Raw genomic sequence first — 15810 nt, 5'->3', positions numbered from 1 at the left:
ACACATGGAGGGACCCATGGCTCCAGCTGCTTATGTAGCAGAGGATTGTCTTGTCTGGCATCACTAAGAGGGGAGGCCTTTGGTCCTGTGGAGGCTTAATGACCCAGGGTAGGAGAATGCTAGGGTGGTGAGGTGGGTGGGTGGGAAGAGAAGCACTTTCATAGAGGCAAAGGTGGGGGATGGGAAGGAGGATTTGTGGAGGGGAAACCACGAAGGGGTATAACATTTGAAATGTAAACACATAAAATAACCAATTAACAAAAACTCAAAATAAGTAAAATCAGTGACATTGATGCAACTCAAGAATTTGGAAAAACAAGGATAAACCAAGCCCAAGTCCAGTAGATAAGAAGAAATAATAAAATCAGAGCAGAAATTGATAATATAGTAACAAATAAAATAATTAACAGCTGATTATTTGGGAAGATAAATAATATAGATGGACCCTAAGCCAATTAACCAAAAGGAAGAAGGAAATAGTCATAATTAACAGAATAAAAGATGACAAAAGAAATTCCAGGTATTATAAGTAAATACCATTGAAAAAACTGTACTCAATATATTGAGTTAGAAAATAAAAAAAGGGTGGAAAATACCTATATTCATTGAAATGACCTAAGTTAAACCAAGAGGTGATCAACAACTTAAACAGATCATAACTTAAACAAATACAGAGATTGAAATGGTGATAATCTAGGCCCAGATGGATTCACAGCAGAATCCTAGTAAAATTGAATTCACAGAAAAAGCAGATGTATAGCCAATACTTCTTAAATTAGTATTAAAAAAAGAGAAACAAAATATCAAAGTTAGATAAATGCACAAAACATTGCAGGCCAATATTCCTCATGAACATAGAATGTATGTAAAAGAATCTTCAATGAAATTCTTGAGAACTTGTATAGGCACATTACAAAAAAAGACCATCCATCACAATCAAGTTGGCTTTATCCTAGCAATTCAACATATGTAAATCAATAAATATAATAAATCATAAATTGACTTCAAAATAAAAATCACATGATAGTCTCAATAGACTCAGAAGAGACCTTTGACAAAACCCAACACAACTTCATGAAAAAGCCCCAGGGAGTATAGGGTTGAACAGAACACATCTCCACATAATAAAACCGATGTACAACATGCCCACAGCCAATATTATACTACATTTTAAAGAAAAAAGAAAAAAATGAAGAAATCTAATTCAGGAACCAGACATGGCTACCTCATATCTCCCACTCTGCTTCAATGCAGTATTTAAAGTACTGGTTAGAATAATGAGAGAAGAGAAGGGATTTGAAGATATACAAATAAAGATAACTTACTAAAAATGAAAAATAATTATCAGATAGTAGGCAAAATGAAATATATGACATTTTCATTTAATATTAGGAGTCCAAGAATGCCAATGAAAATGCCAAGATTGATAGGACCTAGATTCTTATATAGAGATAATTTTTAATACTTCATTTGAATACTTGGTATGACTTTAATTTATTAATTCAGATCTTTTACTTTGGAGAATATTTCTTAAAATACATTTTCAACCTTTTCTGTTCTTCTCAGTTAAAATATTTATGAGTAATAAGAATCATTTTCATCTTTTTCTCTTTAATCCTGTATTATATGCTATGGGTACTGTAATGAATTACTACAAATTCTGTTCCTGAAATCCCCAAGCATGTATTCTTGGACAAAGGTATGAAGGCATTTCACTGAGTCCTGGTCAAAGACTGTGGATCTGTCATCTTTCTAGGAGCAACTATGGAATGCCCATCTTCTTGTTCTGCTAACTCCTAAAACTTGCATTATTTTTCTCACCAAGTCCTTAGTCCCTTCTTCCACAGACAACAGCATATGACTTTCAAATCTGTCATTCCATTTCCTTCCATAGGAAAAGAAATCTCTCTGACATCTTTTTATTGTTAACCAATTATTTTTGCATTTGGGAACTACTAGGATATCCAGGGTGGTTTTCCACCTAAAGATTCTTTTGTTTAAGATTTTTTATTGGTTAGTTTATTTACATTTCAAATATTGTCCCCCTTCCCAGTCTCCACTCCACAAATCTGTCATTCCATCCTCCTTTGCTTTGCCTCTATGAGGATACTTCCTCACCCACCCATCCACCCACTCCTGCTCACTCTTCTAACATCCCCCTATGCTAGGGCATCAAGCCTTCACAAGACCAAGGACCTCCCCTCCCAATGATACCAGATAAGGCAGTCCTCTGCTACATATGTAACTATATATATGGACCCATCCATGTATACTCTTTGGTTGGTGGTTTAGTTCCTGGGATCTCTGGGGGTGTCCAGTTAGTTGATATTGTTTTTCTTCATATGGGGTTGCAATCCCCTTCAGCTCCTTCAGTCATTCCCCTAGCCCTTCCATTGGGGTACCCAGGCTTAGTCCTATGGCTGGCTGTGAACATCTATCTGTCTTAGTCAGGTGCTGGTAGAAAGAACCCCTCAGAGGACAGCTATATGAGGCTCCTTCCAGTAAGCACTTCTTAGCATCAACAATAATGATGGGGTTTGATGTCTGTAGGTAGGATGGATCCCAAGGTGGAGTGGTCTCTGGATAACCTTTCCTCCAGTCTCTGCTCCATTTTTTTTTTGTCCCTGCATTTCTTTTAGACAGGAACAATTCTGGGTTAAAATTTTTGAGATGGGTGGGTGGCACCATCCCTCAAATGGGGGCTGTGCCTATACACTTGAGGTGGTCTTTATATTTTCTATCTCCACTGTGTTGGGTATTTCAGCTCATGTCGTCCCCATTGGATCCTTGGAACCTCTCACTTCCCCAGTGTCTGGGGCTTTCTAGTGCCTCCCATTTCCCCACCCCCACTTCTACATATTTCTTTTCATTTTTCTGACCCTCTGGGCTTCTTTCCTATTCATTACCATACCTGATCCTAGCCCCTCTTTTTTTTCTCCCTCTCTTCTCTCCCTCCCAGGTCCTTCCCACTCTCTATCTCCCATGATTATTTTGTTCCCCCCTTCTCAGTTCTTCATAGAGTTTGAAAGAACAATTCTCAAATTCATTTGAAATAACAAAAAACCCAGGATAGCAAAAACTATTCTCAACAATAAAAGAACTTCTGGGGGAATCAACATCCCTGACCTCAAGCTGTATTACAGAGCAATAGTGATAAAAACTGCATGATATTGGTACAGTGACAGGCAGTTGATCAATGGTATAGAATTGAAGACCCAGAAATGGTCTTCACACCTATGGTCACTTGATCTTTGACAAAGGAGCTAAAACCGTCCAGTGGATAAAAGACAGCATTTTTAACAAATGGTGCTGGTTCAACTGGCAGTCACCACGTAGAGGAATGCAAATTGATCCATTCTTATCTCCCTGTAGAAAGCCCAAGTCCAAGGGGATCAAGGACTGCCACATAAAACCAGATACACTGAATCTAATAGAAGAGAAAGTGGGGAAAATCCACATAGGCACAGTGGAAAATTTCCTGAACAGAACACCAATGTCTTATGCTCTAAGAACAAGAATCAACACATGGGACCTCATAAAATTGCAAAGCTTCTGTAAGGCAAAGGAAACTGTCAACAGGACAAAATGGCAAGGAACCAATTGGGAAAGATCTTTATCAGACCAAGCCTATATCAGATAGAGGGCTAATATCCAATATGTTCAAAGAATTCAAGAAGTTAGACTCCAGAGAACTAAATAACCCTATTAAAAATGGGGTATAGAGCTAAACAAAGAATTCTCAACTGAGGAATCGGGAATGGCCAAGAAGCACCTAGAGAAATGTTCAACATCCTTAGTCTTCAGGGAAATCTGTAAATCTCATGGCTCAGAATGGTGTCAGTATGTTTATGAATAAAATGTATGACCCACTTCCCATTTTAGCCATAAATGGGAAAGTCTTTTTAAATGTTAATTTTTAAATTCTAGGTTGATATTAATTGAAAAACAATGTATGCAAATTAAGTTTGCTGCTGCTGGTATGATGGAACTTCCATAAGCTTTCTTTAGTATTGATTGAAAATATTTATGCAAAAATTATGGAATGTGTCTTCAGCCAAGAATTTTATCTACTTATATATATTATAGCCTGTAAAAAGTAAAACAAAGAATGTGTAACTGTTGTGAGCAAGATAGTTTGTGAGGAATAATACATGGAAACATTTTCTTTTAAAGTTGCCCTTAATTTAATTTTCTATTTTGCTATTTAATGCACTTTATATTTGATAGCACATTTATTTTAGGATTCAAGGTCAGAAAGGATCTTCTGACTGACTATATAATTTTTCACTAATAAATGTGAAGTATGTAGTTTGATATTTATCACGTTGAGTTCTGCATGAATATGTTCAATGTTGCAAATATATCACTACCAGAGGAGAAAATATTTAATAATAGAAATTTAAAATGAGGGAAATAATAGCGATTTTTTTTACATGAAAGGGATTAGTAATATTTTCCATTAACTTAACTTTTATTTTTCTGGAACAGTTTTACTAAAAAGAATGCATCTTGTTATGCTTATTGAAGTAAGATAGAAATGTTTAGTTATAAATCTGTACATAATGCTAGTTGTTTTTCCCATTCCATTTTATGTTCTCAAGTAAAAATAAACAGCAGTAGTTTTAGGATAAAGTACCATCTATAGAGCACCATAGGTAAAGCGTTTCACTTAATGCTTTCTTTATCACATGCCTCATTATAAGAACATAGACCATAATTGGAAAAAACACTATAGCTAGAGAGAATACAGGCACAGCAAAAAGTCTCAAGATGTGATGTAATCAGACATAATGTCAGTAGTTATGAAAACATACTTCACTGTTGCTAGAACTAACTTCATTTGTCAATTAATTTTCATAGTTTTGTATTTTTAACTTTATTTTCATTAGAATACAAAGTAATAGTCTCATTGTGGTATTAATCAAGCAAAATGTGTAGGATTATATTTTTTGAGATTATTATCTAAATACATTTACCCTTCCTTTTCTTCCCTCTAAGCCTCCCATATCTCTCTTCCCACTCTCCTTCAAATTCAAGCTTATTTTCCATGTGCATATATGTACAGACATATTTACTTCTGAGTATAACTTGTTTAGTCATTGTAATGCTACCTATATATGTTTACAAGGGCTAACCACTTAGCACTGGACAACTAATTGGCTTGTTTTTCCCTGCGAAAGACTAACTACCTCTCTTACTCCCAGCTTTCCTCATTGTTATCATTTTTGTTAAACTCAGATTTTTCTGGTCTCAGTGGAAGAAGATATGCCTAGTCCATCTTGATGTGCTAGGGTGGGTTGGTATCTGCGGAAGGGGCCTCCAATTTCTCAGAGAAGAGGAGGGTGGAATTGGAGGGATAGTACTGTGTGTGTGGTGTCTAGAAGGAGAGGGGTACAACAATCAGGATATAAAGTGGATAAATAAATTAATGGAAAAGAGCATTATAGATATACACTATGTAATATTACTTATCTTTAAATAGGAAAATTTTCTGACTTATATCATATGAATCAATTAAAAGATACTATACTAAGCAAGATAAGACAATATTGTCTCATTTATATGTGGAATTTTATAAGTTTGAAGTCAGATAAATAGAATAGAATTATAGTTTCTAGAGTAGAAGAGGAAAATGTAGCTATTGAAAAAATGATAACAAATTTCAATCTGGTATAAGAATATGATTTGCAATTTATTGCACAAGGAATTACTCTAGTCAAATAATTTATTGTATACATCAAAATAACTAAACAGGTTAATTTTATATATCTTACTTAAAATAGGTATAACTGGTTATAAATATATTAATCTGTTTGAGTCATTCATCCAACATATATGTATATGTAAATCAATTGTATTTGGATATATGTTGCATATATTATATATTAAAGCTGTGTTTTGTACTGCGTGTGCTTATACATTGTGATGGGCCAATCATACTAAAATACTGTTAGTATTAATAATTTTTAAAATCATGAGACAAAGAGAACTCAACAGAACACAAAAGTTTTCCACACACACTCACAAAGCCAATGCAGCCTTCTAGGTCCTCATTAGAACTAGATAGTGTTGATAAAGATACTATTTGGGCTTCAAGGCACAGAGAAATTGAGCTAGGATTTAACAGAAGCATCCTCCCTCTGACTAGCTTTCATAAGGCAAGAAGGAGGCTTCTAGGGGAGAAAAGTCATCAGTGGTCTTAAACCAGCCTTGGACTCTGAAAGTTACTATATCAACCTACCAGGAAAAGTGTGTACCCACTGGTGAAATAGTGGCAAGGGAGTTTCAGGGATATTTAACAGCTTGTATTTGAGTTTCCGTACCAGGAAAGAATTCATTCCTGGTGCTGTAACCCTAGTCAAAAGCTGATGGCAGAAAAGGTCATAAATCTTAGAAAGGAACCAATTACTGTTGTTTTGCCAAAGGACATGTTGTCAAACTGCCTTCTAAATGTTTATGTTTATACGAATACATTATAAACTCAGCCTTGATCATTTCAGTGGGCAGATGTTAATACAGAAAATAATTTTTGGCCAAAGCCATGAGAATAAATTACAGTAGAATGTCTGCCCATAAATTTGACAACTATATTACCCCAACCAAGTTTCTTGGAACATATCTCTTCTACCCACACTCCAATTTCTGAACAATGATAAAATGCCAGGCCATAAGCTAGGTTTGTTTCCACTAGCTCATCTCTGATGCCTGACTTTTTCCCAGAGTTTCTGTGTCTTCCAGAAACTCTTGACCAATTCTATTCTCTCCTGCTATAGGCCATTTAATTCTTTCTTGACACTTGATGCTTTTACACAGTGCACAAGACATTATTCTTACCTCCCCTTTTAATCCTAAAAGGCCTCTTTCTTTAATATAAATAAACTATGTACAATAAGAACAGATATGAAAACTAAGAATTACATTTATACTGTCCAGTCCATATGTATTTAGCTACTTAAGCTTAATTGTGAGACCATAACTATCTCATCTTCGACATTATCAGACACCTGAGGAGGATAAATATTACCTGACTAATTAACCCACAATAATGGTATAAATTTATGCTATACAATACAAAGCTATGATAATATATATATATACATATACAACTGATTTCATATACATATATGTTTGATGAATGACTCAAACAGACTAACATATCTATAATCAGTTATACCTATTTTTATATAAGATACTTGGAGGAAGTACACCATTATCTATCCTTTCTTGGTGAGTCCAAAGTCCTGTACCTAATTCATTTTCTATCATAACTTGCATTACCAACTGTCTGGAACAGTCTGAGATACTGGAACAAATGGGGTCAGCCATTTTGAAGCAGCCCTGGAAGCAAGTTTTGAGGAAACAGCTATTGAGGCAGTATGAGGTTGAATCAAGCAGAAATTTGGAATAAATATATCTCAGCATCTTAACATCCTTCTTACCATTCTCCAGAGTGAGTGTTGTCAGGATTGCTTTAACTTCATTGGTGTCTGGTTGTTCTTATCTGTGACCATATAAACTTTCAAAGGTTTTATATATATACACATATATATATACACACATATATATATATGTATATTCATTAACTCATGTACAGATTGTGCAATGTGCACAGATCAGTTAAAGATGGTCTCTGAGCAAGAAAAAGGCATCAAAATTTATGTCTGTTTGAACCATCTACCTAAACTGTAATATAATTTTCCATTAATATCATATGAAATGATATTATGATAAGCCCTCAGGACTCTATAGCAAACAAGATTTGTTGGTTATGCATAGCTGAATTCCTGGCTGTAGACATTCATGTCTCAGCTCATTTCAGATCTGTTCCCATATAGAGGTATCAACATATATTTACCGGTTTTGTTGTTTTGCTTGGTTTCTTCATTCAGTCCGCAGCCAAGATTTTCAGGAGGTCTCTTCTGGTCAAATCTAATCTTTATTAATTTTCATTGAATCCAATGAAACCAATGAATGGTTTTTCTTCTCCTGACTGAACAATGATAAAACCTCTTTCTGAACACAACACATTTCTTGCCTTCCATTCTGAGGTTATCACATATATAGGCTAATCTAATTCATCAATCTCTTCTAAAAATCAGTTCATTTCAGCAGTTGTGTTATCTGTCTTATTGACATTAAAAAAAATTAAGTCAAGAAAGCATTATTTAATCTATCTCTGGGAGATTCTGTATCCTCCTTCTGACCTATGTACACCTCCTCCAAAGTTTAATTAGATATATTTATAATTGTTTCACTTGTAGGATTGTAAGATATATCTATAACATTTTTAAAATACAGCTATATTCTAATGGATACATATCCTTCAAAGTTCAATTAGATATATTTATAATTGTTACACTTGTAGTATTATAAGATATATCTATAACATTTTTTAAAATATAGCTATATTCTAATGGATACATATGCTGGAATATCATCAGCTTCCATCTTCAAAGGCATTTACAAGATAATCATCACCTTTAATAAATGTACAAATGATCAGCCAGAGACCCATCTTCCTTCCCGTCTGCAAGTATGGCTGGGACAGATTGGGCATGCCTGCTTGTCTTACAGGAGACTCAAGTGACACCCACACCAAAATATCTGCCCCTGCTGAGATCTGCATAGAGCCCAGCAGACACAGGACCTATCCATTCTTCTGGAGTCACATCTTCCAGTCTGCAATTCTGTTCCTCTTTCACATTTCACAGCCTGTCTATCTCCCAGGAGGTCTGCTATAATGTCTTCCAGGAGGTCTGATTTAACCAAGGACAAAGAAGGCTCCACATAACCAGAGATAACACTGCCTAACTCCCAGGAAGACTGCTATAACCCATGCCACAGAGCTTTACCTACCTCCAAGAAGGGACAGGCTCCAGTCAGAGACACCAAGCTCAGTTATCACCAGAGATAACAAGATAGCAAAAGACAAGTGCAAGAACATTAGCAACAGAATCCAATGTATTTTAGAACCATCAGAACCTATTTCTCCCACCACAGTAAGCCCTGGATACCCTAATACACCAATATCATGAAGATGATAGAGAACTTTAAGAAATATATAAAGAATTCTCTTAAAGAAATTCAGGAAAACAGAGTCAAACAGGTAAAAGAATAGAATAAAATGGTCCCAGACCAAAAAAATGGAAATAGAAACAATAAAAGAAATAAAAATTTAAGCAACTCTGGAAATTTGAAATCTAGGAAAGAGATCAAGAGCTACAGATACCAGCATCACCAAGAGAATACTAGAGATAGAAGAGAGAATCTCAGGTGCAGAATATAGCATAGTATACTTTGAAATAACCATCAAAAGATATACAAAGTGCAAAAAGATCCTAACCCAATACATTCACAAAATTCAGGACACAATAAAAATGTCAAACCTAAGAATAATAGGAATAAAAGAGGGTGAAGATTCCCAGTTCAGAGGGCCAGAAAATATCTTCAACAAAATCATAGAAAATTTCCTTAACCAAAAGAAAGAAATGACAATAAACATGCAAGAAGTTTACAGAACACCAAATAAATTGAACCAGAAAAGAAAATCCTCTTACTACATAATAATCAAAACACTAAATGCATAGAACAAAGAAATACTATTAAAAGATTCAAGGTAAAGAGACCAAGTAACATATAAAGGCAGACCTATCAAACATTCACCAGATTTCTCAACAGAGATTCTAAAAGCCAGAAGATCCTAGAGAGATGTCATATATACACTAACAGAATACAAATGCCAGCCCAGACTACTATAGCCAGCAAAACTGACAGTAATCATAACTGGATAAATCAAGATATTCCACGACAAATCCAAATTTAAACAATGTCTTTCTAATTACTAATCCAGCCTGACAGAGGATTCTGGAAGGAAAGTAGCAATATAAGGAGGGTAACTACACCCAAGAAAGCACAAGATATTAATTATCTCACAACAAACCCCTCAAGGAAGAAAATCACATAAACATAATACAATCCCCAACAACAAAAATAACAAAACCTAAAAATAATTAGCCTTTAAGATATCTCAACATCAATGGACTCAAATTCCCAATAAAAGATATAGGAAAACAGATTGGAGACAAAATCAGGATATAGCATTTTGCTGTACACAAGAAACATACCTCAGTAAAATAGACAGACACTACCTCAGAATAAAAGGCCGGAAAATTTTTTCTAAGCAAATGGGTCCAAGAAAAAAGCTAGGGTTACCATTCTAATATCCAATAAAATAGAGTTAAAACCAAAACATATCAAAAGAGATAGGGAAGAATATTCATCAAAGAAAAAAAACACCAAGATGAAATCACAACTCTGAATATCTATGCTCCAAATAAAAGGGAACCCACATTCACAAAAGGAACTTTACTAAAGCTCAAAACATACATTAAACAATCCACATTAATATCGGGAGACTTTGACAAAGATCAAATGACTGAAGGTGGTTGGGTTCACTTCTGAGTTTTCAATTCTATTCCATTGATCCACCTATCTGTCACTGTACCAGTACCATGCAGTTTTCATCCCACCAACAATGAAGGAGTGTTCGTCTTTCTCCACAACTTCACCAGCATCTGCTGTCACCTGGGTTTTTTAATCCTAGCCATTCGGACTGGTGTGAGGTGGAATCTCAGGGTTATTTTGATATGCATTCCCTGATGGCTAAGGATGTTGAATATTTCTTTAGGTGCTTCTCAGCCATTTGATATTCCTCAGTTGAGAATTCTTTTTTTAGCTCTGTACCCCATTTTTTAATAGGGTTGTTTGTTTCTCTGGAGATTAACTTCTTGAGTTCTTTATATATATTGGATACTAGCCCTCTATCAGATATAGGATAGGTAAAGATCTTTTCCCAATTTGTTGGTTGCTGTTTTTTCTTATTGACAGTGTCTTTTGCCTTACAGAAGCTTTGCAATTTTATGAAGTCTCATTTGTCAATTCTTGATCTTTGAGCATAAGATATATTGGTGTTCTGTTTAGAAAAGTTTCCCCTGTGCCTATGTACTCTTCCCCACTTTCTTTTCTATTAGATTAAGTGTATCTGGTTTGATGTGGAGGTCCTAAATCCACTTGGATTTGAGCTTTGTACAAGGAGATAGGAATGTGTTGATTTGCATTCCTCTACACGCTAAACTTCCAGTTGAGCCAGCACCATTTGTTGAAAATGCTGTCTTTTTTTCCACTGCATGGTTTTAGCTCCATTGTCAAAGATCAAGTGGCCATAGGTTTATGGGTTCATTTCTGGGTCTTCAGTTCTGTTCCACTGATCTACATGCCTATCACTGTACCAATACCATGCAGTTTTTTTTGTTTGTTTTTTTTTGTTGTTGTTGTTTTTTGTTTTTTTATCACAATTGCTTTGTAGTACAGCTTAAGATCCGGGATGGTGATTCCACCAGAGGTTCCTTTATTGTTGAGAATAGTTTTGGCTATCCTGGGCTTTTTGTTATTCCAGATGAATTTGCAAATTGCTCTTTCTAAGTTTTTGAAGAATTGAGTTGGAATTTGATGGGGATTGCATTGAATCTATAGATTGCTTTCAGAAAGATGGCCATTTTTATTATATTAATCCTGCAAATCCACAAGCATGGGAGATCTTTCCATCTTCTGACATATTCTTTAATTTCCTTCTTCAGAGACTTGAAGATTTTGTCAAACAGATTTTTTACTTCCTTAGTTAGAGTCACACCAAGGTATTTTATATTATTTGTGACTATTGTGAAGGGTGCTGTTTCCCTAATTTCTTTCTCAGTCTGTTTATCCTTTGAGTAGAGGAAGGCCACTGATTTGTTTAAGTTAATTTTATATCTAGGTACTTTGCTGTTTATCAGGTTTAGGAGCTCTCTAGAGGAATTTTTGGGGTCACTTAAGTATACTATCATATCAGCAAATAGTAATAATCTGATTTATTCCTTTAGAATTCATATCCCTTTGATCTTTTGTTGTCTAATTGTTCTGGCTAGGACTACAAGTACAATATTGAATAGATAGGGAGAGAGTGAGCAGCCTTGTCTAGTCCCTGATTTTAGTGGGATTGCTTCAAGTTTCTCTCCATTTATTTTAATGTTGGCTACTGTTTTGCTGTGTGTTGGTTTTACTATGTTTAGGCATGGACATTGAATTCCTGATCTTTCCAAGACTTTTATCATGAAGGGATGTTGGATTTTGTCAAATGCTTTCTTAGCATCTAATGAGATGATCATATGTTTTTTCTTTGAGTTTGTTTATATAGTGAATTACATTGATGGATTTCCATATATTGAACCATCACTGTATCCCTGGGATGAAGCTTACTTGATCATGATGAATGATCATTTTGATGTCTTCTTGGATTCAGGTTGCAAGAATTTTATTGAGTATTTTTGCATTGATATTCATAAGGAAAATTGGTCTCAAGTTTTCTTTCTTTGTTAGGACTTTGTGTCTTTTAGGTATCAGAGTAATTGTGGCTCCATAGAATGAATTGGGTAAAGTACCTTCTGTTTCTATTTTGTGGAGTCGTTGGACGAGTATTGGTGTTAGGTCTTCTTTGAAGGTCTGATAAAACTCTGCACTAAACCCATCTGATCCTGGGCTTTTTTTTTTTTTTTTTTTTTTTTTTTTGGTTGGGAGACTATTAATGTCTATTTCTATTTCATTAACAGATATGGTACTGTTTAGATCATTGATCTGATCTTGATTTAACTTTGGTACCTGGTATCTGTCTAGAAAATTGTTCATTTCATCCAGGTTTTCCAGTTTTGTTGTGTAGTCTTTTGTAGTAGGCTCTCATGATTTTTTGGATTTCCTCAGTGTCTGATGTTATGTCTCCCTTTTCATTTCTGATCTTGTTAATTAGGATAATGTCTCTGTGCCCTCTAGTTAGTCTGGCTAAGGGTTTATCTATTTTGTTAATTTTTTCAAAGAACCAGCTTCTGGTTTGGTTGATTCTTTGCATAGTTCTTTTTGTTTCTATTTGGTTGATTTCAGCCCTGAGTTTGATTATTTCCCGGCTTTGTCTCCTCTTGGGCGAATTTGCTTCTTGTTGTTCTAGAGCTTTTAGATGTGCTGTCAAATTGCTGGTATAGGCTCTCTCCAGTTTCTTTTTGGAAGCACTTAAAGCTATTAGTTTTTCTCTTAGGATTGCTTTCATTATGTCCCATAAGTTTGGGTATTTTGTGGCTTCATTTTCATTAAACTCTAGAAAGTCTTTAATTTCTTTCTTTATTTCTTCCTTGACCAAATGATCATTGAGTAGAGTGTTGTTAAGCTTCCACATGTATGTGGGCATTCTATTGTTTATGTTGTTACTGAGGAGCAGCCTTAGTCCATGGTGATCTGATAGGATGCAAGGAATTATTTCAATCTTCTTGTATCGAGGCCTTCTGTTGAGGCTTGATTTGTGACCAATTATATGGTCTATTTTAGAGAAGGTACTATGAAGTGCTGAGAAGAAAGTATATTCTTTTGTTTCAGGATAAAAAAATTTATAAATATCTGTTAAACCCATCTGTTACCCTCCTGTTTGAGGCCTGCCTCTCATAGTCACACCTCTCTGCCCATCTCCTGCTATTTGCCATGCCTCCAACCTGGTTCCAATTACATTTGGAAGCTCCACTTCCATAGAGAAAAAAGGAAGTCGCTGATTGAACTGACCTGCTGACGTACTTGGGGGTGCGGTTTTGCCTGACTTATTCTACCTGTTGGTGGGAACAAAGGGATGCATTAAAAATGGAATGTGCCTGAGCATTCACGACTCCCGTCTAATTTTGTAAGCCAACCACGTGGACAGGTATATCTGTGGCTACTCTGTCTTTTCCCTAACCCTCTCTTGATGCTGCTCTTCTTTCTAACTCCATATTTCCAGGTAACCCACTGTTTTAACGTTGCTGCAGTAACATCCATCTGTTTCATAAATTCCATTAGTCTCACTGTGTCGTTGTCTAGTTTCTGTTTCCATGATCTGTACGTTGCAGAGAGTGGGGTGTTGAAATCTCCCACTATTATTGTGTATGGTACAATGTGTGATTTGAGCTTGAATAAAGTTTCTTTTTTGAATGTAGATGCCCTTACATTTGGAGCATAGAAGTTCAGAATTGAGACTTCATCTTGGTTGATCATAACTTTGATGAGTATAAGGGTCCCTCTTTATCTTTTTTGATCACTTTAGAGTGAAAGTCAATTTTATTTGATATTAGAATGGCTACTCCAGCTTTTTTCTTGGGCCCATTGGCTTGGAAAATCGTTTTCCAGCCTTTTATTCTGAGGTAGTGTGTTCTTTGTTACTGAGGTGGGTTTCCTGGATGTAACAAAATATTGGGTCCTGTTTACATGCCCAGTCTGATAGTCTATGTCTTTTTATTGGGGAATTGAGTCCATTGATATTAATACATATTAAGGAAAGGTAATTTTTGCTTCCTGTTATTTTTGTTATTAGAATTGGAATTCTGTTCATGTAGCTATCTTCTTTTAGCTTTGTTGGAAGATTATTTTTTTGCTTTTTCTAGGATGTAGTTTCCCTCCTTGTGTTGAAGTTTTCCATTTATTACCCTTTGAAGGGCTGAATTTGTAGAAATATATTGTGTAATTTTTGTTTTGTCATTGAATACTTTAGTTTCTTCTTCAATGGTAATTGTGAGTTTTGTGGGTATAGTAGCCTGGGCTGGCATTTGTTGTCTCTTAGGGTCTGTGTGACATCAACCAGGATCTTCTGGCTTTCATAGTCTCTGGGAAGAAGTCTGGAATAATTCTGATAGGTCTGCCTTTATGTGTTACTTGACCCTTTTCTCTTACTGCTTTTAAAATTCTTTCTTTGTTTTGTGCATTTGGTGTTTTGAGTATTGTATGGTGGATGGAATTTCTTTTCTGGTCCAGTCTATTTGGAATTCTATAGGCTTCTTGTATATTCATGGGCATCTCTCTTTTTAGGTTAGGGAAGTTTTCTTCTATAATTTATTGAAGATATTTACTAGCTCATTACCTTGGTAGTCTTCACTTTCTTCTATCCCCATTATTTTTAGGTTTGGTCTTCTCATTGTGTCCTGGATTTCCTGGATGTTTTGGGTTAGGAGCTTTTTGCATTTTGTATTTTCTTTGACTTTTGTGTCAATGTTTTCTATGGTATTTTCTGCACCAGAGATTCTCTCTTCTATCTCTTGTATTCTGTTGGTGATGCTTGCATCTATGTTTCCTGACTTCTTTCCTAGGATTTCTAACTTCCGCGTTGTCTCTCTTTGTGATTTCTTAACTGTTTCTACCTCCATTTTTAGGTCCTGGATGTTTTCTTTCAATTCCTTCACCTGTTTGGTTCTGCTTTTCTGTAATTCTTTAAGGGATTTTTGTGTTTCCTCTTTAAGGGCTTCTACTTGTTTACTCATGTTCTTCTGTAATTCTTTAAGGGATTTTTGTGTTTCCTCTTTAAGGTCTTGAACCTGTTTACCTGTGTTCTCCTGAATTTCTTTAAGGGAGTTATTCATGCCCTACTTAAATTCCTCTATCTCTATCATGAGATATGATTTTAGATCCAAATCTTGCTTTTCTGGTGTTTTGGGATATCCAGGACTTGCTGTCGTGGGAGTACTAGGTTCTGATGAAGCCAAGTAGTCTTGGTTTCTGTTGGTAAGATTCTTGTGTTTGCCTTTCACCATCTGTTGATCTCTGGTGTTACATATTCTTGTTGTCTCTGGGTGGAGCTTGTTCCTCCTGTTGTCACACAGCACCTGTCTCCTTTGGTTGTGTCTGTATGACAGGCCTAAAAAACCTGTTCCAACACAAGAAGGGGAACTACATCCCTGAAAAAGCAAAAATGTAATCTTCCAACAAAACTAAAAG

The sequence above is a fragment of the Mastomys coucha genome, unplaced genomic scaffold (assembly GCF_008632895.1).
Source record: "Mastomys coucha isolate ucsf_1 unplaced genomic scaffold, UCSF_Mcou_1 pScaffold16, whole genome shotgun sequence".
In the NCBI taxonomy this organism is placed as follows: Eukaryota; Metazoa; Chordata; class Mammalia; order Rodentia; family Muridae; genus Mastomys; species Mastomys coucha.
The sequence above is the reverse complement of the archived record's forward strand: the minus strand, read 5'-3'. Positions refer to the sequence as shown.